Below are 23,954 nucleotides of genomic sequence, written 5' to 3'. Positions count from 1 at the left end.
AGTCTGTCTTTACTGTTGTACTACTTGAAGGCCTTGGCCTGTACAGCAAAATATGTTATGCTTTCCGGAATACCGCATTAACTGATCTGTTTGAGAGTTGCATTAATCTGTTTATATGTATTTCAAAGTCTAAACAGCTATATGACATGGTGTATACAACTGTAATCATACACAAATAAAGTTTTCTCATGTATGCAAACCTGTGTGTGGTGTTACATCCTTTGACCGCTCTGTGGGTATATGTTTCAGGGAACAATTGTCGTTTGTATGTGTGACTCATACAGTGTCCATTTGATAAGGTGGCATCTGTAGGAAACTGTTTTTTTCCTTATGGTGTGCACCCTCTAAATATGTATCTTCCTATGCATATCTATGTGTGTATGTGTAGTTACATATCTATATATATTTATATATATATATATATATATATATATATATATATATATATATATATGTGTGTGTGTATGTATCTGCATATATGTGTGTCTGTATATGTATCTTAGGAATGTTTATTGCTTCCACATTGTACATTCCCTATGGTAAACAGACTGTAATGCATGATATGTTATTGATACGAGCCTGACATCATACGGGTGGGATGGATTACTGTTAACATCTTGTGCCCATGTTGTGTCAAGTCCTGCTTATGGGACTTGCAACAGTTGGTATCTTATTGCAGGGCAGACCTGTTTGGCTGTGTGTGTGTGTGTGTGTGTGTGTGGGGGGGGGTAATATCAATACGTACAAGATGTATGTAGCTTGGGCACCCTCACCCCCATTAATGGTGTCTGTGGTCATAAATGTATTTGTTATGTTCTCTTTTATATCTATAGATATATATCTATATAGACATCTCTATATCTATCTATCTACAGACATATATATATATATATATATATATATATATATATATATCTATATATATATATATATATATATATATATATATATATATATATATATATATATATATACATACACACACACACACACACACACACACACACACACATATATATATATATATATATATATATATATATATATATATATATATATATATGTTACCTATAAGAAAATCGAAGTTTCCGAACTTCCAATACTATATGGTCGACACCATATGATCGAAGTTCCATAACTTCAAAATTAAAAAAAAAAAAAAAAAAACAAAGACAACATACCCTGATGGGTTAAAGCAGGGGGGCAAGCCCCCCTGCACACCCCACCCCCCACTACTTAAATATACCGATACCGAGATCGCACTTGAATGCACTACGGTGCAAAATGGAAGATTTCCCTTTCCTACACTGTAGCGAGATCTTGGAGTTGGTATATTTAAGTAGTGGGGGATGTGGGGGTCGCAGCCCCCTGTGTGGGGGTGCAGGTGGGCTTGCCCCCCTGTCTTCATTCATTTTGAACATTTTGAATTTTCAATTTTCAATTGTTCGATCATATATATATTTATATATGCTTTCATATCTATATTGCTATATATTGTTATATATATGTATATATACATATAGATGTATGCATATGTATATATATATATATTTATATATTTATTTAGATAGAAATATATATGCACACACACTTGCTATTGTAACCTGATAGTAACTTTTTTGCTGACCGTAATGGAACTTTGTTACATTTTATTCACTGAGGAGCTTTTCTCTGGGTCTCTGCTGAAAATGAGTCAAAAGCTCAGTCAGACTAACACAGTTAACACATGTAAAATAAATAAATACATAAATAAATATATATATCTACATGTTTAATTACATTTCATGTACTGTTGAATGACTGTGCTGAATGATATGTTTGTGAAAACATCAGGGTTATGTATGTCTGACATGGCTTAGTGGTAAATCTCTTTTGCTATGGTGTGCAGAGTCCTGTGTTTAGGCCTTGCAGAGGAAGTTTACTTTGTTGCTGGGCAGAACAAGGGCCATTGGATACAGAGTGATTAAGGCAGTTTTAAGCAACTGCAAGTGGGTTTGCGCTGGTTTGCACGGGGGTAAGCACTGCTAACTTCCAGTTACAGTTTCTTATATTGAGTTAGCTTCTCATTTGCTTACCCTCTGTTGGCATTGCTTACCTCTGCACAAACAAGGTTAAACCCACTTGCTGCTGCTTAAAAGTGCTTACTACCACTTGCCCCCATGCTAATTTTTTTAAAATAAATGAAAAAAGGTTGATAGGAAAGTAGTGAAAAGGGATACAAAGAGGGAAAAACAGTAGGGAAAATAGCTAGAGATGTGCAAGAAGGGTGTAGGGAAGGTCCATAGCTGCCAATTTCTTCTACAGCAATAGCTGTACAGATACACTGAATTTGGTGATAACTTTGGACACTCATACCCCTGAGAGAGGTGTGAGGACAACAGTAATATTTTGTTAAGCCAATTAGACCAGATTATATGTGTCCAGTGGACACATGCACAAAATGGACAGCTATGTATGGGGCGAGATGTTTTTTTGGGAACAGATTGCCCTTTTTTTTCAGGTGAGAGTGGGTTGTTTGGGTGGGATAATAGGTATATTTGGGGAGGTAGGTTGGGTAGGTTAACAGACGAGACAAACAAGAGACATACAGGGGCAGTATGTGACACATGTTGGGGGGTAAACACCTTGATGGGGAGGGGAACTTGGTAATCAGAAGCCTATGGACCTCCTAGTGGAAACAGTGGGACTGAGGTCCCCACCCATGGGCAGTCACCACTGCACCTTCCCATCCCCGAAGATGGCTGTGCTGGGGGCTGAGCAGGAGGGGCAGGCTGACTCTCTTATTGTACCATGCAGCCCTCAAACTGACATAGCAGATCTCCAAACTCCTTTCAGAGCTCACTACACATCAACCATGGCTTTGGGTGACAGTATCCTGCCTACACCCCCTCCCAGGGGGGACAAGCCCCATCCCCTGAGGTGGTTCCACCCATAGGTCGTGCAACACCCACAAACTAGGAGGTCCCAGGGTGAGTTCCAGATGTGCTGGGGCCTGGTGCCACAGTCAGATGAGGTGGAGAGGTCGGTCCGGTGGGGCCGGCCTTCCCAAATGTGCTATGGTGTTGCAGTTATAGAACATATGTGGGTTAGTAATAGTCAACACAATCTAGGATTAGTTATAACAGCATGCATAGATATTCCCATTAGCCCAAAACAACAGATTTGGAACAGTTGCACAACAAACAGAACACGTGTATATATGGAACCACAGTGGCCATTACAACGGCATGCAGGTGACATTGATATCAACAGGCCACCAATGATAGTATTTCAACATGGAACATTAATAGAAAGACATTTCTATATTTGTTGAACAATAGGACATATGTCCCAACAGTAGATTGGGTGTAAAACATACCCATTAATTTGTGTGTTTAGATTATTGTTGCAGATATGGTGGGGGTAGGGAGAGATGTCAATTAACAACTTGTATATCCTTGCAGTACTCACAACTTTAATGATCAATGCTCTAATCATTACTCTACAGGTATTATTACAATACCCTATGGCCTTGGTTTGGGCAGTGGTATGTTTGTACACAGTGTATACTTCAGCCATCTTATAGCTACATTCTACTTCTCTTACCCAATAGACCTGTGTGTGTGGGGGGGTTGTTAATACTACCTGACTGTTTCTACACATATTCCCAGATTCCTAGTTAAAATTATGCTGCATACAGCTTACTACCACTCCCGGGATTCGAACCATGGCTGTGTCTGCTAAAAATAAGACAATTTGTGCTTCATTAGAGTGAGCTATTGAGAAACAGCTGTTTAAGTCTTTTCTAAGTCTCTAGTCTCTATTGGTTGTACAATCTGACCCTGTAATTACAACATGCCTATACAGACATTCCTAAACATATTTGTTATGTAGTACAGTGTGGGTAACAGTGGTTGATACCACATTACTATTCCAATATCAGATCTTGATGAATGCAACATGTCAAGCCATACTATACCAGAGTAAACACAACAAGTCCAGGATTTAGAACTTTATTGCCAGGCAGTTACACTTTTTTTTAAATATGACCTATATGGGGCTATTTCTGTCATATTGTCTGGTTTGTTCAGTAGAAACCATACACATTTTTTATACTGCCAGGTGACATTTTACTCCTTTATGTTTATTTGGTATGACTACTACAAGCAGGATTGTTACTCACCAGCCTCACAATGCAGCCTTTGAAACCTGCTGGCATGGGCTTCCAGGATCACAGCCCCCTCAGCTGGAGCTGTAATGAAAATAGAGAAACATTTATGCATACCTATCCATCACATACACAGGCTGGACTTTGGTAAACAGTTATTGCTATAAATACGTACACATTGCTGGGGCATCTCCCCTCTCTCTTGCTTCTTGGAACCACTGCTCCAAGAGCTCCCTCTTCCTCCGTTTCAAGTTGGCATGGTGGTGCCAGACCTGCTCACCAGTCCGAGGGATACCAGTGGCACTGGTGAGATCACGGGCGGAACTTTCTCAGGCTTCCACTTTATATTGGGAGCCCTGGTACTGGTACTGCAACAGTCTCACATCATGTTTTTTTACAAGAAGTCCTACCATAACCTTAGACTCCTGTATGCCCCAGCACTGCACCCAAAAGTGCATGCCCTCTCCAACACCTGCCATACTCCCAACAGTGGAAAGCTACAACCAGTTATGAGCTGTATTCCCACCTGCAGGGTTTAATATGGCCAATTTCCTGCCCTTTGCCATGATTGGATGGTTTTGAAAATGCTGAGCTAAGCTAAGCTACTGGCAAACTTGCTTAGCTAAGGTGGGCAGTGCTTAAAGGGGCAGGTTCAGCATTGCTTACCAATGGACAAATCCACTTAGCTGGGCTATTCATTACTTAGTATTCATATGTACACAATGCATAGCTGTGCAATGCTTAGCATTACTTCTGTTTTTTTTTATATTGGTCTAACACCTGTATGGGATTGAGTCATCATTCATTACATAATTTAGATTTATTTTCCTTCCCTGACATCCCCCAATGAGTTGTAATTAATTTATTCTTCTGTGACTATTTTGTATGGGGCACTTGTGTTTATATGGGGGATTCACTACTTTATTACACTGACACCTCACATTTGGGCCTAATACACTACGCTGGTTGAGAGAAATAAGTTACTTCTTAAATAAATATGCAAATAAATTACAATTGTAATGTTTACACATACAAAATGGAAATGGTTTTGGTGAGGCTCAAACCGTGAATGACTACATGCAAGGTGTACACTGTAATCACTACACTATTGCACTTATGTGTATGATGGACATCTATTGCTTTTTAACTTATCCTGCTGTTTCAGCTGAGCTAAGCATAGCTAAGCAACAGGCATACCTGCACAGCTACACTTAAACTTTATTGCATATCATAAAAAAAGTATTTTATTTGTTGTGTTTTTTCATTTCTACCCTTCAGAATATCCATGCTAATGCTGAACCTGTTATTCTAGCAACTTTCTGGCTTTGTAGGGATGATTGTTATTTATGGCTTTGTCCAGATTCCTTATTCTGACAGGATTGGAGGCATGCGCCATGTGCTTATGCTAAACCTGTTATTCTATCAACTTTATGGCTTTGTAGGGATGATTGTCCCTTATGGCTTTGTCCAGATGTCTTACCCTCGTGGGTTGGGGGTATTATGAGTGTTCTCGCTTGTTTTAAATTGTTGTATGGAAATTCTAGTGTGCAGATGGTGTGTGTATTGTGAGAGTACTGTTCTCAGACACACCCTCTGCACTCGTACACAGACCCATGTTCATTTTACAGCACGGCAGCACACCTTCATACATATGCATGGCGCTGCCATGCTAAACAGCCACGGTCACTTCTGTGCAGGAATAAGTTATTCCTTCACGGACATTTGCTGAATCTGGGGGATAGTTACCTTAACAATTACTCCTATTCCCAAATTTGCAACCGATTTCAATGCACCATTCTCTCAAACACTACTAAAGCCTACTACACATCCATCTCTCTCATCCCAAAAAATCTCAAGGACAGCTTCTGAATCTCCAAGCTTCTCATTGCAACCAGTACCCATTACTCACATATGCAACCTTCTACGCAAAATAAAAACATGCTCTCTCTCTCTCCACTGACAGCTTCCCAACCAAATAGTTTAAACATGCTGCAGATGCCATTGCCTACCCCCTACCCAGTTTGTATTCTCTTTAACAAATTTGTCATTTAATCCCAAGTTCCCTCCCTCTGGAAAAAATCAGTAATAACCCCCTTACACAAAGGGGGAAATCTAATGCTTTCTTCAATTACTGTCCTATTGCCATCCTATCTCCTCTCTATAAAATCTTAGAAAAATGTGTACATAAACAACTTCTTGGCTACCTTATCACTTATCAACAACAATCTACTAACACCCACCCTGCATGGCTTCAGACCTGCTCACAGTACAACAAGAGCATTAATATCCTTCACAGATACTTTCAGCAAAGTAAGGGACTCATGGCAAATTAACCTTAGCTCTTTTTCTTGATCATTCTAAAGCTTTTGATACTGTCTCACATCCCACAGGAACTCTCTTCCCTTTGTCTCTCCCAGTCTTCTCTCCTATGGTTTTCTATCTATCCCATAGATAACAATGCATAAAATGGCCAAGGATCTCATTCCCATTATCTAACCAATAAAACAGGAATACCACAAGCTTCCTTCCTTGGACCACTCTTCTTCAATACCTTTATAAATAACCTCCACATTGTCTTGTGTCAAAGTTCCCTATACCAATATTCCAATCATGCTACTCTCATCTCCTCTTCCACCAAAATAGAACACCTACACAAATAACACAAACTGTGTTTACATCCATTGAGACCTGGCTCAGTTATACTCAATTATTACTTAATCCCAACAAAACTAAACTCCTCCTTTTTAGACCAAGAACCCTATCATCTGATTTAAAGGTATTTTCATTAAATAACATAGAAATTGAAGTAGTCCCACACAGCAAGTTACTAGGCGTTACAATCGATAATCAACTTACCTTCCTCCTTCGCATACATAACACTATTTAAAAAAACATACCACAAACTAGGTATGCTCTAGTGGCACAAACACTTTATTAACAAAACTACCAAAACAACATTAGCCAATACCTACCCTCTCTACTTTATGCTGCACCCATTTTAACCCATCTTCAGAAAACACTAAAAGATAAGCTTGAATCATGCTACAACAAAATCACAAAATTTTCTACAGGCCTCTCTTATTATAAGCAGCACTGCTCTGCTCTCATCCACCTAAAATGACTAGTATTTCCACAACATCTAAACTACCTCCATCAGCTATTGCCCATAAAAGTTTCTACATTCCTGATGTCTGTCCAGCCCTAAACTTTATAGTTCAAATCTACACACCTGGCTGTACTCTTCAGTCAGAAGACAAACAGATTCTATCTCTAATTAAACATAAATAAACAGACTATCGCACTATGAGAATTAAGTGTCTCAAAAGTACAAAATGTGTCCAAATAAATGTAATCACGTAGAAACCCCAAACACGACTGATAGGTTTAGTATCCATAGCAAAAGAAGTGATTGTGCCGCATAACAAAATATATAGGTAAGTGCTTTCACATTATCATTACGCTCCATTAGACATTAAAACCAATTAAGCTAAACAAGATTTTTAAAAGCTTTCTAACCAATCAATGCACTTTCTATCAGATACATAATGTCACAATATAGTATTTAACCAACTTCTTAATATCATCCAATAAATTTTCAAGCAAACCAGCATCAAGCAACACTTTCTAAAAATATGAACGTTTGCATAAAAACATAATCATTATTAAAAAACAGTTATATCAATAATTACATTTCTCATGACTTCATGCTGTATCACGTGTAGCACTTGGGTCACTGTATGGTAAACAGTGAGATTCAAACTTCCCAGACCATCATCCAATCATTGCTAATTGTCTAATCATATGACCTTGGCTCTAAAGTCAAGTTGGATTATAGATCTCCGTTAACCACAGTTATGGCACTTCCTGATTTCTTTAGTGACTTTGATTCATTCAATAGCAACAAGTAAATACTGACAGAGGTCTATAATGCAATTTGACTTTAAAGCCGAGGGTAAATACCTAATGGTTGTAACTGGATACATTTTTCCAGTATTTTTACCAGTGGTGAAGGGATTCTCGTGAAGTGGCAGTTACTGAATTCAGTGCAATTTTCTCTACTATGTAGAAGAGTTATTAAAGATTTTGCCAGATAACAGGTACATAATTTTCTTGTATTGATCTGTTAATTAAGATAGAAATGGTGTAAGCCAGGGAGTCAAAAGCCATGGTGATGAATGTGCTTATCTGTGAAGAATGTAGCTGGTTTTAGGTTATGGAGAAGTTTTCTGATGGTGGAGGTCAGATGGGAACTATGCTAAGTTGAAGTAAAGGGGCTTGTGAGGGGAAAATGGGTGGGGAGAGCAGGTGAGATACCTGTTTAATTGTTATAATGTGAGGAAAATGTCTATATAATGTATGAATTGAATTGGTAGAAATAATGTCACTTGTGTGGTAGTGTCAGGAGATGGGTAAGTAGGATGTCCTGGGTTAAGTAGATTGTGCGTGAAGGACCAAAATCTTTTTGGATTGTGATAGCGGGTGACTTGAAGTGAGTTGCAGTATGACTATTTTATCAGATCTTATGAGTAATTTGGCACAGTTCTCTAAATACTTGGAAGGTGTATTGTGTATTGTTTTGAAGCCATGTGTTCCGTGCTTTATCTGTACTGTACATTAGTTATTTACTATTTTTGATAGTCATGGTGTACAATTATGTTTATTTATTTTATTTTATTTTACATTTGTTGACCGGGCTAGTCTGGCTGGATAACAAGTCCATTTTCAGCAGAGGCCCGAGGAGAAAAGCTCCACTTTCTACTAGTACATTACATAAGAAATATATTGCTAAAAAATACATCTTAAGGATTAATAACACTGCAAGAGAGATATTCAACAGTAATATAACAAGTTTTCTGAAAAAAAAAAAGAAATGTACTGTTCTTCAATTCCAACAATTTTACAGAGAATGTATAATACTTATAGTTCTAATAGTGGTAGAATCAGAACAGGAGTTGGAGTGGAGAGGAAAGGAGTAGAGGAGTAAGAGAGTAATAAATAAGATAAATTAGTCAGGTGTACTGCAGGAACAGAGCCAGTGGTTTTGGAAGTACAGTTTAATTTTCTGTTTGAAAAGAGGCAAAGATGTAGTCAGAGTTATGTCACTAGGTAGAAGATTCCAGTTTCTACCTACTGTATTAGTGAAAAGACAGTCACCAGCAAAGTTGTTTGACTTAATTGCTTTGGCCATTAGTTTATGAAAAGAGTGTAGGGAGTTGAGATTGTTATAGGGGATTATCAGTTGAGAAAGAATTGGGGTGTTGTCAGGTTGATAAAGTATACTATAGGCAGTAGAGAGTTGAGGGATAAGCAAGTAGTTTTGGAATTCAAGCCAGCCTAGAAGTTTTAAGTTAAGACAATGGTGGGTTCTGAAGGGGTTACCAGTGGTGAAGCGGGCAATATTGTTGTAGCAGGTTGCTAATTTAGCTAGATTGCTTTTCTTAAGGTTGGTATAAATAGAGGAGGCATATAGTAGTGTAGATAAGAGATGGGATTGGGCTATTTTGGTTCTAGTTGCTGGGGTTAGAAAAGGTTTAATTCGATATAGGGATCCTATTTTTCTGTTAACTAATTTGATGGTGTAATTAATGTGTTGATCGAAGGAGAGATTATTGTCAATAGTTATACCTAGCAGTTTTGTTGTAGAGTCAGGTGAGATGATAGTGTTAGTGTTTGAGGAGATGGAGAAATGTAATGGGGGGGTACGAGTGGTGGGGGTGAAAAGGAGAAGTTTTGTTTTTTTGGCATTAAATAGGAGGAACCGTTTTGAGAACCATGTTTCAACAGTATTAAATATGTTTTGGGTAAGTGAGATCAGTTCTGTAGTGGAAGGAGCAGAACAAATAAGGGTCGAATCGTCTGCATATTGAATGCATGTCGCTTGTGGGATAGCAGAATGAAGATCATTGATGAAGAGAGAGAAGAGAAGCGGACCAAGAATGGAGCCCTGAGGAACTCCGATGCAAATTGGCAAAAGAGAAGAGATATGGTTTTCCCATATGACTGCTTGCTGCCTGTTGCTAAGATATGATCTAAACCATTTAATAGCTAGGTTATCAAGTGAGAGAGATTCAAGAATGTTAGTTAAGAGAGAGTGATTGACCATGTTGAATGCTTTTGAGAGATCAATGAAAAGAGCAGAAGAGAGAAGATTATTGTTGCGATTTTTGTTGATAGTATCTATAAAAGAAAGAAGGGCAGTGGTAGTGCTGTGATGAGGTCTAAAGCCATGCTGACAGGGTGCTATAATGTTGTGAAGAGACAGATATTGTACTAGTTGCTGGTGAATGCATTTCTCCATAATTTTTGCTAAGGGTGAAAGGAGAGCAATTGGTCTATAGTTGGAGTAGTCAATAGAGTTGCCGCCTTTATGTAGTGGAATAATATGAGAGACTTTCCAGATATCTGGGATGGATCCCTCTTGGATAGTTCTGTTTATGAGTATGGATATAGGGTATGCAATTTCTTTGGCTGCTTTTTGGAGGAAAAGTGAGGGGAGCTTATCAGCTGAAGGAGTACAAGGTTTCAGTTTGTGAATGAGTCTATAGATGTAGGAAGTAGATATAGGTTTTAGAGAGAAGTTGTAAGAAGAGTTAGCTGGGTTGTTTGGGGTGTAGTAGTTGTTGGTATTCATTTGTCTAGCTAGGGATTGAATAGTATCAGAAAAAAAAGAGTTAAAAGCATTTGCAGTTAGGAGAGGAGTGTCTGGGTTGGCATTTAGTGGGGAGGGAGTTTTGGCAGTACCTGGGGAGAGGAGTCTATTCACTGATAACCAAAATTGTCTGGAGTTATTAAGATGGGTTTGCTGAAGTTCACAGTAGTATTTTTTCTTGTCTGAGATTATAGCTTTTTTAGCCTGATTCCTAAGCTGGCGGAAGTGAAGAAAATCTGGGCTATTTCTGTGGCATCTCCATTTGGTCCAAACTTTATTTCTGGCGAGGATGAGTTTTTTAGTGTCTTTGGAAAGCCATGGGGCAGTTTTTGACTTCATTCTAATGGATCGCTCTGGAGCATGTCTATCAAGAATGGATAAGAAAGTAGTATTAAAGAATAAAACTGCATCCTCAAGAGGAAGTGTTTTTAAGGAATTCCAGTTACAGATGCTGAGTTCAGCTAGAAAAAGGTCTATATTAAAATGCTTGGTAGAGCGAATTTGTCGAATAATAGGGGTGTTTACACAATCTGATTTTTCTCTAGAAATATAAGTTAGGGAGTGATCACTGATATCATCTGGCATGGTGCCTACTTTATATATTTTGTTAATATTGTTTGTGAGTATCCAGTCTAACATGCTCTCTCTTTTACTGTGCTTATTGAATCTAGTAGTTGAGGTGATAGTTTGGGAGAAACCGTGTAGATTAATATGAGAGGAGGGATTTTCAGCATTAATAGTACTCCAGTCTATGTTAAAGTCACCTAGGATTATAGTTTCCTGTGGGTAGGTGGTAGAAACCCAACTAAGAAAGTCTTCTAATATTGGAATATTGTTGCCTGGAGGTAGATACATGCATATGATATAAAGGGCTTTTTTAGCATTTAGTTGGAGTTTAGTTGTGATGGCTTCTATTTTGCTATCCTGGTTTGGACATGTTAGTAGAGTAGTGATGTTAAGTTGATTTTTAAAAAGGATTGCTACTCCACCACCTTTACGTTTTGCTCGGTCTTGTCTAAGTATGTTATAGCCTTGGGGTATTATCTCAGAGTCCTTAGTGCCTGATTTTAGCCAGGTTTCTGAGAGGCATAGAATGTCAAAAGAATAGGTGTCTAGGAGGGCATGAAGGTGGGGTATTTTATTGTTTATACTTTGAATGTTAAGGTGCCCAATGAGGAGTTTATTATTGAGATTTGAAGAGCATATTTGAGGGGAGAGGTCAGCTGGGCCTGGGTTGGGGTGAATGTCACCATCTAGTAATGTAGGATTACCTAACTTGTTTATGATGTTATTGTTTAGTAAGGTTAGAAGTTTAGGTTTTTTATCTGAGGGTGGGATATAGGTGAGGTGAGACAGTCTGTGAAATTTAGGAAGAAGATAGTTAGGGGTGGATTTAGTATTGGAGTATGATGTGAAGGTGTATATGGTTGAGGTCTGTTTTTGTGTGGAAGTAGGCAGGATGGTAAGTGAGTTTTCAAAGAAGGTAAGATGGTAAGTAGAAAATAGAGTGGTTAAGAGTAGGACTGATAGAATAAGGAGTGTTGGACAGCAGGGAGTCATTATTTACAGAAATAAGGAAAAGAGAGATAAGAGAGAAAGATATGGGTGATAAGGTAAGTAGGAGGAAGTATGCCTATTAAGAAGGTAGGGGGAGAACTACAGTATATTAAAGTGTATCAGAGAGGGGTAAGACTGGTGGAGAGAGTGGAAGGATAAAGGAGATATACAGTAAAAGAGGCGAAAGGCTAAAGTAGTGGGAAAGGTAGTAGAGAGGACAAAGAGGAAGAGGTAAGAGTAGGAGGGGTGTGTAGAGGGGTGGGTTAAGAAAATACAGGGGAAGGAGAGGGATAGGATAGTTGGGTATAGGGGGTGTGGCTGGGGAGCTATAAGAGTAGGACCCCTGGGGGTGTGTGGGAATTGGGGGTAGGGAGGGGAGCTGAGTGAGCCCGCAGGGCGAACGGAGCGGGTAGAAACCACAGAAGAAGAGATGAGAAAGGAGACAATCAGAAATGCAGGTAAGTAAGAATAGGCTAGGTGAAAGTCTAGTAGGAAAGGGTAGAGATAAGACTAGAGAGCACCAGTAAGTTGAACAGTGTTAAATAATATAGAGGTAGTGTAAAGCATACAGCAGGAGGACAGGAGGAATGAGAGTGGTGAGATAGAGAAAAAGTTGGTTGCTGATAAGGATTCAGAATAGATAAGAAGGCAGATAGATGGCAAATAGGGTAGAGAGTGTAGGTCACTAAGAGAAAAAGGACAGTGATAAGCTTTACAGTCTGAAAAGGGCCAGAAGGAGCCAAAGTAGCGGCAAGGTAGTAGCTGGGAGAGGAAGGTATTTTGGTATGTAGTTCAGGTGGAAAGGATAGCGAGTGGGGATAAAAATAAGGGCTAGGATAGTGAGGGGGCAACAAGAAAGAAAAAGTAAGGTGAAAAGAGTGGCTGGAAGGAGAAGTGAGTACAAAACAAGGGGGGAGGTAAGGAGCGAGAGGTAGCTGGCTGTTGAAGGCTAGAACACTGGCAGCTTTAAACTCTTTCAGGGGACCCAATGGGAGCCAAACAAATCAACAATATAGGAGCCCAAACATACTCTTTATTCCTAGAATGGACAGGGTAGGTTGATGCAGTCCACGTTAGATTCACTGTTGGAAGGCCAAGGTCTTCAGACACAGGTTAGGAGTTGCTTAGGGCAGGAGTAGAGCTAGAGCTTAGAGCTTTTGGGAAAAAAGAAGAAAGTGATAGAGAGAAGAAAAACAAAATGAGAGACAGTGTTAGCAAGGTATTTAGTTAAATAGCATATCATTAAAAAATTGACAATTTAGTAGCATACCATCAACAAATTGATCAACAGTTGCATTCAAGTACATATAATAAACAATCTAATACAGAGATCTAGCTAAGACATTAGAAGCAGGTAGCATATCTGTCTTTTTTCTTGTGAATAAGAAGCACTATACAGTCATAAAACATATAAACTCTCTTCAGGAAGACAGTATTGGAGGGCAGCCTAGGTACTATATTTATCTGGGGGGGGTATGCACAATACAAACAGCAAGTAGGGCGCTACCTTAAGGGCCCCAGACTAGAGTAAAAAGTAGGGCTGTATCCAGTAAATATAGCAAGTGGACCAATATCAGTGAAAATGAGTAACAGAAAGGGACATTCCAGAAGTACAATATAAGTCGCTAGAGGAGGGTGAAAGAGGAGCAGGACACCTGAAACCACTTTCGCGCTATGGCGCGAAATACAGAGGTCCGCGTTGAACTCTCAGAGGGGAGTTAAACTAAGTTAGGTGATCATTTGCAGTTAGCATCAGCTAACAAGGAGAACATCTAGTGAACCAATAGCAGCGAAAATGAGTAACAGAAGGGGACAATCCAGCGGTATAATTGGAGTCGCTGGAGGAGGGAGAAAGAGGAGCAGGGCACCTGAAAACCACTTTTACACTAAATCGCAAAATACAGTGGTCCGCAACTATGTTAGGTGAACAGTTGGCAGATTGGCGTCGGCTAGAAAAATGAAAACAAGTTAAAAACTAGTGGAGCAGCAGTGTCCTCAGCAGGACTAACTGCTGTAGCAAGTATATCACTTATGGTGTAGTGACCTTAAATGTACTAGCTATCCCCCCTCAAACTAATACCAACTCAACACGTGGGGGAGCTTAGTAAGAGTGGCGCAGTTTTAATGGCAAGGTACTACAAGTACAGCACACTGTATAGAGAAGCCTAAATGTCTAAATAGAGTTATCCACAAGTCAAACAGTGCGTCGCTTATTAAAACATACTGGGCACTGCAGTAAACATACAGGGTTAAGCCAGCTAGCACATTTAAAATAGGCAACGCTTTGCTAAACCATACGAGCAAGGAGGTGTAATCTCGTTTGAATGCCTCTTGTAATTAAGTATCACCAGCACATTTACCAATTGATAAAAGAAAAATAAAGTGCAGTACTCTCTATGCAAAATGAGAGATAACTTGTTTAGGCATAAAGCGGAGAACAGCAGTTGAAATATGTTTAGAAAAGGTGCGCGTTGGAGCGCTACAGCAATCAGAGCTAGAAAAACGCAGTTGTTCTCATTGCAGTGATTAAATACTCTAAGTTCAACCACACGCTAAAGCGTTCAAGTAACAGTACCATAAAACAGAGTAACAGCAGTTAAATAAATATATACAGAGTACGTGCGCGTTGGATCACTAGTTACAGAGTATGTGCGCTTGGAGGACAAAAACAGATCTAAACTAAGAAAACCAGTTGTTTGCATGTACAGTGATTAAGAAACATCAAGTCTAACCAACGCTAAAGCGTTCTAGTAGAAATACTAGAATAAAATACCAAACACAGTAACCTCAACAAAATACTGCAGGAAACCCAGGTTATGGGCAGCAATATACATAGAGTCTTAATTAGGTATATGGTATCTCCGTATGGGTAAACCTACCAGAGCAAGCCCACAGTACAGCAGCCACAGCAGCCAGTGACCCAGAGAGGTTCAGGATGGTAAAGGGAGTGTCGCAGAGACAGGAAGGGGTATAAGTAAACTTATCAACAATAGGGGCGGGGCGGGGCGGAAGCAGAGCAGGAGTGATGTAGGAGAGGGTGGGCGGAACCAAGTAGAGACAGTGGGTAAATGGAAAAAAGGTCTGGGAGAGGACCGGTAAGAATGTTCAGTGAGTAGAGAAAGAAGAGATAAAGAGTTAGAACATATAGTTACACTAAAGAAGAGATAAAGAGTTAGAACAGATAGTTACACTAAAAGGGTCGAAGTCAGAGAAGGAAAGATGAGAAACCACAGAAGAAGAGATGAGAAAGGAGACAATCAGAAATGCAGGTAAGTAAGAATAGGCTAGGTGAAAGTCTAGTAGGAAAGGGTAGGGATAAGACTAGAGAGCACCAGTAAGTTGAACAGTGTTAAATAATATAGAGGTAGTGTAAAGCATACAGCAGGAGGACAGGAGGAATGAGAGAGGTGACATAGAGAAAAATCTGGTTGCTGATAAGGATTCAGAATAGATAAGAAGGAAGATAGATGGCAAATAGGGTAGAGAGTGTAGGTCACTAAGAGAAAAAGGACAGTGATAAGCTTTACAGTCTAAAAAGGGTCAGAAGGAGCCAAAGTAGCAGCAAGGTAGTAGCTGGGAGAGGAAGGTATTTTGGTATGTAGTTCAGGTGGAAAGGATAGTGAGTGGGGATAAAAATACGGGATAGGATAGTGAGGGGCAACGAGAAAGAAAAAGTAAGGTGAAAAGAGTGGCTGGAAGGAGAAGTGAGTACAAAACAAGGGGGAGGTAAGGAGCGAGAGGTAGCTGGCTGTTGAAGGCTAGAACACTGGCAGCTTTAAACTCTTTTAGGGGACCCAATGGGAGCCAAACAAATCAACAATATAGGAGCCCAAACATACTCTTTATTCCTAGAATGGACAGGGTAGGTTGATGCAGTCCGCGTTAGATTCACTGTTGGAAGGCCAAGGTCTTTAGACACAGGTTAGGAGTAGCTTAGGGCAGGAGTAGAGCTAGAGCTTAGAGTCTTTATTCCTAGAATGGACAGGGTAGGTTGATGCAGTTTAACCCTTTTATGTCTGAGTGGAGCTGCTTGATGAAGTACCTGTAGAAAGCTGTATCTAAAAATAAGGATGCTTCATCTAGGGGGAAGGCTTTTAATGGGTGGCAATTATATAGTTTTAGTAGGTTTGGGAAAGTGTTTTTGAAGAAGTAGTTAAAGATAGGGAATGTATTTAATTGTGAGTTTTAGGAGATTGTATTAAAAGTCTCCTTATAAAGACTAGAAAGTGGTCACTTTTTGAATCAGGCAGCGTTTCAGAGGAAATAATGTTGGCTGTGTTTATTGTAAGGGCCCAGTCTAGGTTGGATGACCTATTGAAAGGTTTGTTGTATCTGGTAGGACCAGTGATAATTTGATGGAATTGAAATAGATTTATAGCAGATGTTGGGTGGGTAGCTCAGATGGATAGCCAGTCCATATTTACTTCTCCTAAAAGTATGGTTTCTTTATTTGCATTGGTAGAAAGACAAGATGATAGATTTTCTCCAATAGGGTCATTATTAACCAGAGGGAATGTAAGTAGCCACTTGGCATATACTTTTGCGATAGTTACTTTATAGCAAGGAAATGATAATTTCTGAGTTATTATAAGGTGAGGGTTAGTGATAATATGGAGTCACCATTATTGTTTTTTTATGTATTATTGCTATGTTATTTACCCTATTATTTGGTCTGTCTATTCTTATGAGGTTATAACCTGTTGGAATTATTTGATAAATTGTTAGGATTTAACCAATTTTCAGTTAGCACTAGGACATGTAAAGTATAAGTAGCAATTCCTATGTGCAGTTCAGCATGTTGTTGTGTATGCTTTTGTAGTTTATGTGTTGAAGGAAAAGTCCGGAGGATACAAGGGAATTTATCATGGAGTTATTGTTTGAAGCAGGTGTATTGTGTGGAGGATCTTGGGTTTGGATATATGCCTACTGAGAGGATTAAAGTTTGGCTTAAAGGTGATAAGAAGACCAAATATTTTTACCAATATTTAAGTTTTATTCCAAGTTTTAGTACAATCGTTTTTTTTCTTTTTTTTTTCCAGAAGGATGTAAGAGTATGGGAAAAGGAGAGATGAGATCCAGTGTAAAGTGTGGTTAGAGTGAGAGTATAGGATATGTGAAAATAAGAAGTGTATGTGAGAATGTGGTATATTTCATCTGGATGGGTGGAGTAAGTTATAAGGTGGGATAGAAACAGAAGCATCTAAAGGAGTGAAAGAGGAGGGTAATGTTGAGCCATGATGCAGTATACAGCCACATATATGATTTAGTAGCAGAGAGAATGTAGTGCATACTGCTGTGAGAATATTATTGTGGGAGGAAAATAAAAGAAGTCTTGTAAGTTGAAGAGTTAGGAAGGATGTGAGTTAATATGATATGAATTAATAACAGAAAGGGATATTAGCAGTTGATGAGAGAAAGTGAGATTAGTTATAAGAATGAAATAGCTGCGATTTAGTGTTTGTCAGTGTTACACAGTTATGAGAAAGCATGTGAAGAGCAGGGTGATGGGATGAGGGGAACTGAAATCTGAGAGCAGTGTGTACGGGAAGCTGTGGGACACTCAATAAATAATTGGTTGAAAGAAAGGGAAGAGAAAAAGCTGTTGTGGTAGACAAATGAGAGTTGATATAGAAAGAAACAAGGGATTGGAAAAAAGTCAAAGTGAGTGTTACTAAGGATTATAAGTGTAGAGGAATGTGGAGTGTGTGAGAGTGGGAGTGTGAAGTGAGCCCAGACATTAAGCAAGGGTGTACAGAATGGGTTACACCCACCCAGAAAGAACGGGAAAGCCTGAATAAAATCTGCAGGCCTTAGGCCTTCAACTCTATTATGTAAGAATCTGTCCAGTAACAAAGGTTCTACTCTGTAACTCTAAGAAACTCAAACTGGCAACCAGCAAATAAACTTTAAACCAAGACAAAGTCAGGTACCACAGAAAAGGAACTCAGGACAGCCTTGCAGTTCAAAGAATAAGCTGGTTTAATAGTAGTTTAAAAAGCATAAACACATTTAAAATCACAGCATTTTCATCTTATTCAGTCAGACTTCATCAGATACATAAAGCTTCAGTTAAAACCATAACTGTATATACCTCAAAATGTTCCACCAATTAAAACCACAACCAGCAAAAATTCTCAATTTTCCTGATTAATTATAACTAAAGTGTGACTTAGTAGTGCCTTGTGCATTAAAATATTAAAAATGCTTAAAATGAATTACACATTGCAAAAGCATAAAGAACATCTAAAAGGTGACAGTATAAAATGGTGACAGCACAAAAACATAATATTTCATAGCTTAACATATTTAACTAAATAAAATGTTTGATTCTATTAAAATTCACTAGTTAAAGGAGTACATGCAGAGTGCAGAGTGGTACTAGCTACAGAGAACTCAGAAAAGTGACTACTTTCTGGATTTAAGTATCTTTGCTGTTTTTTTACTTGGAATAGCTCCTGTAGCTTAACCTGAACAAGCTTAAACTGTTTTTTAGCTGTTTGCTGCATTATTTTTAAAATCTGCACTTAAAGTTACTTTTTAGTCGAATTTGATCGAAAGTTTGTTTGTTTGTTTGTTTAATGTAACTGTTGAGGCTGCCCACTAAAGTGTGCTAGCCTGTGTAACTGATTTATCACTGTTTCTGCATTTTCTGTGTGTTTCTATCAAAAAAACAAAAAAACAAAAAAATAATCCTTGTTTTCTCACCTCCCCTCGACTAGTTTAGACCAGTTTACAGGCATTGCTGTATTCTGGGCTGTAGTGTAGTTCCTGTGTTGTCCATTACCTTACTTGGATAGAAGGAAGTTTTTTTGCTCACCAGTGGGAGTGGGGAGCCTTGAGCAGCCTACCTGTCCCTGTAGGAAGTGACCTCAGCACAAGAGCTGTAGTAATTGGTTGTTTTGGACCATTTCTAGCTCTTTTGTAATTCCCTATTTAAAATCTGCCTCTGGGTGTTTTTTTCTGGCTATACTGCTCAGACAAGCTCCTTGTGGTCCTGCAGAGTGGTCCTAGCTACAGAGAACTCAGAAAAGTGACTATTTTCTGTATTTAAGTATATTTGCTGTTTTTTTTTTTTACTTGGAATAGCTCCTGTAGCTTAACCTGAAGAAGCTTAAACTGTTTTTTAGCTGTTTGCTGCATTATTTTTAAAATCTGCACTTAAAGTTACTTTTTAGTCAAATTTGATCGAAAGTTTGTTTGTTTGTTTGTTTAATTTAACTGTTGAGGCTGCCCACTAAAGTGTGCTAGCCCGTGTAACTGATTTATCACTGTTTCTGCATTTTCTGTGTGTTTCTATCAAAAAACAAAAAAACAAAAAAATAATCCTTGTTTTCCCACCTCTCCTCGACTAGTTTAGACCAGTTTACAGGCATTGCTGTATTCTGGGCTGTGGTGTAGTTCCTGTGTTGTCCATTACCTTACTTGGATAGAAGGAAGTTTCTTTGCTCACCAGTGGGAGTGGGGAGCCTTGAGCAGCCTACCTGTCCCTGTAGGAAGTGACCTCAGCACAAGAAGCTGTAGTAATTGGTTGTTTTGGACCATTTCTAGCTCTTTTGTAGTTCACTGTTTAAAATCCGCGTTTGCACGGCTTTGTGCGGTTGTGCACATAGCACAGCGAAGGTTAAACAAGGTTAAACTTCTTCTGGCTCCGCCAAGTCTGCTCTACAAATTTTCCCTTAAGGAAGCTCTACTCTTAGTATAATCAGACTACTCGCTATACTATAAGCCTAGCACTTGTTCTCAAAACTTCTCTACTAAGTAAGCACTCTCGTACTAAGTAAAGCACTACATCCACCTACCACCCCTGTGAATATCCACTTCCCTTAAAGGCACAGCACTCCCTTGAACTGTTCTAGCATGTCGAGTGGTAGATTACTGGTGCCCTCTCCAGTTCAGCTGGTTAATCTGGGTATCTTGAGACAATGCTACAATTGTCTCATGTACACAGACAACCCCCTCCTCCTCCCAACAAACACAAATACATGTGAGAGATGCAACTATATAGCCAAACTGGAGGCTGAACTCTCTCAACTCAGGGCTGGCATGACCAGACAGGAGGAGATGGTAACCACACACACAACAAACCCAGTCCCACATAGAACTACCACAACTGCAAACCAAACACATAATAACACAAAGACATACTCGGAGGCTCTAATAAAAAACTTACCAAAACAACAGAGGTTCCCAAAGCAGACATCCAAAAATCCACCACCTCAAAACAAAACACATGCAACACATACTTCAATAAATCAGTGTGTCAACCAATCACAGCCCGTAAGGCCAAACACCATGCCTGATACACTAGTAATAGGTGACTCTATAGTCAGACACACTGATGTTCCGCTTACCAGGCTGAACAACGAGAGGGTGACTGTGAGCTGCCTATCGGGAGCTAGGATCCGCCACATAACACACGCACTCAGGTCACTCCAAAGCAAGTACAAATATGACTCCATCATTGTCCATGCTGTCGTGAATGACCTGAGACGTATCTCCCTGGACTACATGAAAAGAGAAATAGAGGAGCTCTCCGATTATGTAGCCCAGGCTGGTATGACCCTGACCCTGAACAGCATCTTGCCCTCACCAAGAATGATACCACAATACAAAGACAAGATGATCAGCTTTAACAATTGGCTTAAGTACTGGTGTCATTCTAAGGGGATCCAATGTCTGTCTGCCTGGGATGACATGTTGGACAAGCCACTCTGCTTCACAAGGGATGGCTTACACCTGTCACCACTGGGCTTCCGGATATTGGCTAAGGCTCTTGCCACCCCCATAGTGCCTTTTTAGGCAAGGCTCAAAAGACAAACCCACCTCCTTAGAAAACAAAAATGAAAAAAAACTAAGGGTAATGCTGCTCAACGCCAGAAGTCTAAATCTCAAGCTGCAGGCACTCGATGCACTCCTCAGCATGGAGAACATCGACATCTGTGCAGTAACTGAAACCTGGTTCAAGGCTCCTGAGAGCACCCCAGCGCTACCAGGCTATACCTCGTATCATGCTTTTCAGCCCCAAAACCCAGGCCGAACCACAAAGGGAGGGGGAGTGTCCATATTCATCAAGGACACCCACACCTCCAGGTTAGTAGCAACACATGAAGCATCAGAGACCATACAGGTGCAACTAACCATAGGCAAAACTGCATGTTACAGACCACCCTCCCAATCTCTGGAACCCCACTCAGCCTTCCTAAAGACATTGGAGGATATAAATGTATCACAAAATACCATCATACTGGGAGACTTCAATTACCCAAACATAGATTGGGTACATTATTCTAGCCCTAACACCCTAGCCCAAAGGTTCCTGGAATTCATAAATTCAAATGCACTGGAACAACTAGTCACCTCTCCCACTAGGGGAGATAATATACTAGACCTGATCATCACAAACATGGGGACAAAATGCTCCACACCGGAGGTATACCCCTCACTAGTGAGATATGACCACAAACTAATCACCCTGGATATACATATCCCACCTCCACCCCAGCACAAAAGACCACAGTGAAAAACTTCTCAAAAGCAGACTTCACTCTTCTTAAGACTGAGATAGTATCCTTTAAGCCCACTGGGCCAGTGGATACCACATCCCACAATGCCGAATCCTTCACAAATGCTTTCTATGGACATCTCCAAGAATGCATGGATCATGCAATCCCAAATAAATCCAAGTCCCTCTCCACCAAAGGCAAGCATCCTCTCTGGGGGACCTCAGCCATTAACAAATTGTATAACAAAAGAAGGAAGCTGCTGCACGTCAGAGCAAAATCCCATAAAGGAAAGACATCTCTGATCAACATTAGAAGAAAACTACGTTCTCTCATAAAAACATCCAAGGCCAACTTTGAGAGAAAAATCACTAAGGACACTAAAGATAACCACAAAGCCTTCTTCAGCTATGTTAGAAACCTGGGCGGAAACCCTCAGATATGCTCAGAGTTAGTTCACAACAACAAAAAATACACTGAACCCACAGATATTGCCAACATTCTGGCTGACAGGTTCAGTGCAAATTTCTCCCCTCCCTCATCCCCAAAAAAATAAATACTTATCCCAGCTGAATGTAATCTCCCTGTCATCTCAGATGTCCAAGTGAGAACCGCCCTCAACAAAGCTAAAAACACAACATCAATGGGGCCTGACGGTATCCCGGGTTGCCTGCTACATGAACTCCAAGAGGAGCTAAACCCGCACATAAAAATGCTACTTAACCTTAGCCTTACTACAGGATATGTACCTGAACACTGGCGTACAGCAACAGTGGTCCCACTCCACAAAGGGGGTACCTCTACAGACCCTGGGAACTACCGCCCCATAAGCTTAACCAGCCTGGTCTGCAAAGCTATGGAAAGAATCATTATGGAACTCATAAACAGAGACATAGGGGACCTACAGACACTTGACCCCACCCAGTTCAGCTTTGTAAAGGGCAGATCCTGCCTTTTGAACCTGGTTGACTTTTTTGAGACAGTCACTAGAGCCATTGATGAGGGCAAAGCAGTCCATACAGCCTACCTGGACTTGGCTAAGGCCTTCGACACAATACCCCACTCAGGCATCATAGATAAGCTCAACAGCTTAAACGTAAACCCTTATGTCACTAGATGGGTTGCAAACTGGCTAAAGGACAGAACCCATAAAGTTAAAATTGCTGGAGCAATGTCAGACTCAAAGCCAGTCACAAGTGGTGTCCTACAGGGATCTGTCCTGGGTCCCCTCTTGTTCGGCATTTATTTCTCAGATGTTAAAGCAAACATGGGAGGGCTGTGGCTGACAAAGTTCGCAGATGACTGCAAACTAGGCACCATAGTCGATACACCAGTGGACACATGCATCCTACAAAAAGGCCTCACAGAAACGAACAACTGGTGCTGGAGTCACGGCCTTAAACTAAATGCCAAAAAATGTATAGTCATCCCCTTTGGGAAAAACAAAGTACCCACAAATTATCACATAGACAGCAACCCACTGAGTATGGAAGAAGTAATCAGAGACCTAGGGACCCAAGTCGACAGTGACCTCTCATTTGACACCCATGTTGCCAAAGTGGTTAGAAAAACATTCTACCTTGCACACCTCATCATGAAGAGATTCACATCCAGATGGATGTCATTGTACCCCTATACTCCTCCCTCATCAAACCCATGATTGAGTACAATGCCCCATTTGGTATGTACCTCACCTGGCATTTGCAACAGCTGGAGAGGCCACAAAAGTACCTCACCAAGAGGATCAAGGGTCTCCAACATATGTCTTATTCTGCCAGAGTAAAGAAACTTCAGCTGTATTCAGTAGCATACTGCCTGCTCAGAGGTGATCTCTGCCTGACGTACAAGGCCATGTCCAATCAGGATCTGATGGACATGCTCCATCTCAAAAAATCCAAATCCATCAGGACCACGAGAGCTAAAGACTTAAACCTCGGCACAAGTATGAATAGGACATGCTGGAGGGATAGATTCATAACCCAGAGGCTTCCCATGCTTTGGAACAAGATCCCGGTTCGTGTTAGGCAGAGCCCCTCACTGACTCTCTTCAAGAGAAATCTTGATGAGTGGATGGGAGATCGTAAGTTTACCCCAGGGGTCA

The sequence above is a fragment of the Protopterus annectens genome, chromosome 5.part0, assembly GCF_019279795.1.
Source record: "Protopterus annectens isolate FY-2018-M chromosome 5.part0, PAN1.0, whole genome shotgun sequence".
Lineage (NCBI taxonomy): Eukaryota > Metazoa > Chordata > Ceratodontiformes > Protopteridae > Protopterus > Protopterus annectens.
Note: the sequence above shows the minus strand (reverse complement) of the source record.